The sequence below is a fragment of the Leptopilina boulardi genome, unplaced genomic scaffold, assembly GCF_019393585.1.
Source record: "Leptopilina boulardi isolate dan_hultmark-lab unplaced genomic scaffold, ZJU_Lbou_2.1 LbouV2_150, whole genome shotgun sequence".
NCBI lineage: Eukaryota > Metazoa > Arthropoda > Insecta > Hymenoptera > Figitidae > Leptopilina > Leptopilina boulardi.
This window is the reverse complement of record NW_026137697.1, coordinates 790,742-794,951: the sequence shown is the minus strand read 5'-3', so window position 1 is coordinate 794,951 and position 4,210 is coordinate 790,742. Positions and strand designations below refer to the sequence as shown.

General features: G+C 25.7%; 1 non-coding gene across 1 annotated transcript; it reads left to right on the top strand.

The window, feature by feature from the left end:
- Nucleotides 1-253: 253 nt before the first annotated feature.
- Nucleotides 254-415, top strand: LOC127276679 (U1 spliceosomal RNA). The gene has a single exon (XR_007842236.1). It is a non-coding gene; the product is annotated as a U1 spliceosomal RNA (small nuclear RNA).
- The last annotated feature ends 3,795 nt before the right edge of the window (nt 416-4,210 follow it).

Sequence of the window (4,210 nt, the reverse complement as noted above, 5' to 3'; positions counted from 1 at the left end):
AGATTAAGTTTTCTAATAAGTTTTTTATTAACATTTTTACTTAAATAAATATTATTTTAACTAACGATCATAACCGATCTAAATCAAAAATATAAATAAGAAATCAGAGATTTTTATTTACTGGGGTTAAAGTTCCTAAGAGAACTGCGTACCCGAAACGATAGCTTATATATTTTATAATGTTTCTTTTGTAAACTTAACTGTGTATTTTATGAACAATAAATATATTTTTCAAAGTCAAAAGTCTATAAGCATACTTACCTGGCGTAGAGGCTACCGTGATCATCAAGGCGGTTCCTCCAGGGCGAGGCTCTTCCATTGCACTAAGGTCGAGCTGACCCTTGCGAATATCCCTAATGTGGATATCTCGGACGTATAATTTTTGGTAGTCGGGACTGCGTACGCGCTGTCCCGGATAAATTAATTCAAAAATTAACTAAATTATTTAATTAAAAATTTGTAGGTGATAATTTTTTTTTTAAAATTAAAATTATGTTTAATTAAAAAAAAATAAGAATAATGAAAATTAGTTATAAAAATTGTATTATTTAAAATAATTTTAAACTGCAATTAAAATTATGAAATTCTATTACAAATTTAGAAAATTTTTCTAATAAGAAAAATTTGAATAACAAAATTGATTTGATAAAATTTCAAATTATTTAAAAATTAAAAACTATAACAAAGTTGAAGAAACTTAGAAACTATATTTAATTTTTACACTTTCGATTAGAGTTTAAAATGAATAAATATAGATACTTTCTTTAATCTTACATAAATAGTTCTTTAACCTGCTTTTTAAGACTTTTACTTCATCTGAAGTGGAATTTTTTTTTTTCCTAGAAGATATTCGCAACGCTTTGCAATTAGTTGGTTTATGGTTATATTTATACAAGTTACCGCGTAACTTTTAAAGCATCAATTAAATGATATTGAAACTTGTTCGTTTCTCTTTTAGATATATCAGGTTGATGAATCTTTATATATACTATATAATGTTGTAATTTAATTGAAAGTAGATCAAGCAGTAATCAGTTGCAACCTCGACAGTCTTATCAAGTAGCAGGTGATTATAAATTAATCGCGCGCTGAAAAATATGTAGATTTTCCAAATTAAACATTTTTTATTGTTCATTAAAATCACGTTTTATTTATTTCTTTTTTTTTTTTTTGTTTTGTAACTGAAATAAATTTTTTTTTTGTCGTTTGTATAATGAATCTTATAAAATACAAGTAGGTAAATGGGTCATCAATAAAGATTTAAAAACTTTCAGTTTCCGATATATATATGTATAGAGTTGAGCACAAATTTCAAATTGAGAGAAGTGTCTCATATAAATTATTATTATTGACTGTTTTTTGATTTATAAATTTCCGGTTATTCAAAAATTTTCTTTTAATAATGGAATGTTTTTAAATTTTCGAGTTGGTATATATATATCTATTACTTTCTAAATCATCAATGATTCATCTTATGTAACCGAAAACATGTGTTGAATTTTCCATGATTATATACATCTTTTTTTTTTATTATGGTATTAATATTAGCTAATAACTTTCAAAATAGAGTGAAAATTGAAAAATTTAAATATTTAATTAAATTAATAATTGAAAATCAAAAATTAAAAAAAAATATATATTTTTTTCGATAATATTTTATAAATGAAACTTATTTTAAAAAAATAGATATTAAAAATTAAAATTAATTAACAATTTTAGTGCAATTTTTTTTTTTTTGCTATTTATTGAAATATACAGATTAGATTTCGAAAACTGTAACAGTGTATTGCACTTTCGATGTCACTCTTTCACCGGGCGAGTTATTGCAGTTGCGTTAGATTACGAGCACAGATTTATTATTACTTCATGCTGGTTTATTATAAATCACAGCATGTAGTATAAATCGAACTCTATGAAAATTGATTTTTTTTTTTAGAATAATAATAATTGCTCTATTATAATAATTATTATTATTATTATTATTAAATTATTATTATTTTTCACTGATAGTATTTTAATTATTTTTTTTTTTGCAGATTCTATCCTCGATGGTTTATGGTGCTACGTATTTCAAAGATAAGGGCGAAAGAAAAAAAGGACACAGAATTCAGACTTTTTAGAACTCGGTCTATTTTTACGGTTATTTTTCACATTTTCCAAATGGAAATTTAACTTGAAAATAGGGATCTCCGAGGGCTATTTAGTTTGAAAGAATCTCCTTGAAGCTGAAAATTCGTCATGAAGAGGACAAAGGACAACGCAATTAATTCTCCAACAACGTGGATAAGTTCATCGATCTGTGAGTCATTTTTTTTTTGTTTAATATAGTAAATTACTTAAAATTTTTTGATTTTGCAAAAAATTTAAAAATTAAAACCAAAAACTGCTTTGAAAGTGGGTAAAAATTTTTTTCTTTGGAATATAAAATATTTTTTTCTATTTTAACTTGGCAAAAAAATGACCCAAGAAGTGGTGCCATCTGGTAGTGAATATTTATTTATATCCCAAAGAGAAACTGAAATTAGTGTGGAAAATGAGGCATGTGATTCACGTAGAGCGCTAAACCGCAGCTGCTTCACGATCTCCCCTCCCCCTTTCTCGCCCGATCTTTACAGATCACCGGGGATACTCTCACTTTCTCTGCCATCTTCGATGACCCGATTTCGATGACGGTCCACACTCTTGGGCAAAAGGAAAGTGAACAGACAAGTCACTCCTCTCTATATTTCTTGGGTGAAATTTTTCCATCTCTCTCCCTTTTTTTGCAAATAAAATGATGTCAATGCAATATCTCTTTTTGATAGATTTAATTTAAAAAATTAAATAGTTTCTTTTTGGTTGAGGTTAAGTTTTAGAACAATATTCGTTTCATTTAATAATCGTCATTTACATGATTCGAAAATTATAAATATATATATAATGATGATATAGAAAGTTATATATTGAAGGTTAATAATTAAAATTTAAATCAGGCAAATTCGGCTAACAAAGAGCGAAATATGGTCAAAACGCAGATGAGACAAATTATCATTTATTAAGTTGAAATTTATTTTCGGTGACATCATTTTTTTTTTTTTTTTTTTTTTTTATCGTTGTTTTGTTGTGAAACTCATTTGGCAAATAAGATATTATAAAGTCTTTCTCAATCTATTTCTAATTTGTTTTCAATTGTTCCGTGTCTGCTTTTTTTTGACGTTAATTTCAAATTTAAAAAAAAAGAGTTTTTTTAAAGAGGAAAATTGTATATTCATATTATAATGTATATAAAAATAGTAAAAATTATTTGCCAATTATATTTTTAATAATTAATTTATTTTATTGATATCAAAATCGGTGTCTTAAATCTTGAGGCCAATTTTTATCAATTTAAAAAAAAAATTTTGTAATCTGTGCTCGTTATCTTTACTTGATATTGTGAATGGTTGAATTTTCTATAATCCGTTTCATTGGCGTAATTGACTAGGAAATGCTAGCATATTGTACAAACCTTGAATTTTGTCCCTGACTCATGTCGAAAATATATATAGATGATGTGTAAATGCGCTCGATAAGACTGACATCTGACACACGCACTCACACCATTATACAAAAATATATGAAAGTCATTTTGTAAATATGCATAATTTTGCACTTTTACAAAAACAAATATTATTTTTCGTATATATTTTTATATAAAAAAGAGTTTTTTTTGCTGTAGATACTTTATTTTAGATTTTAATCCAGAAAGTATACTGTAATTCTTTTATTTGTATAAAAAAAAATTTAATCTTCTTTTCTAAATCATAATTATTTTTCAATATTTTTGTTTGAATTTCAAAATATCCTTTTTAAATTACGTGATAGGCATTCATTTTAAAGAAATAAAAAATTGATATTCTAAATGGGTTTGGTTTCTATGAAAGAAAGGACATAAAGAAATTGATAAGCGATAAATTCAAGGATTATAAGAGAAAGGAAGCGGTCAATTAATAAAAAAAAAAAAAAAAGTTAAAAAGAAACAGGAAATACATAAGCGTGTGTGTGGTTCCTTGAATATTATGCAGTAAGAAAACATAATTAATGTTAGCCATGGTAATTTCTCTCTCTCTCTCTTTTAATTTAAATAGAGGCCATGAATTTCTACTTGAGTTGGCTTGTTACAAAATTTACGAACAAATGAAAGACTCACCCATCCGGTTTACATTCCTTCAAGATGAACACGATTAGTGCT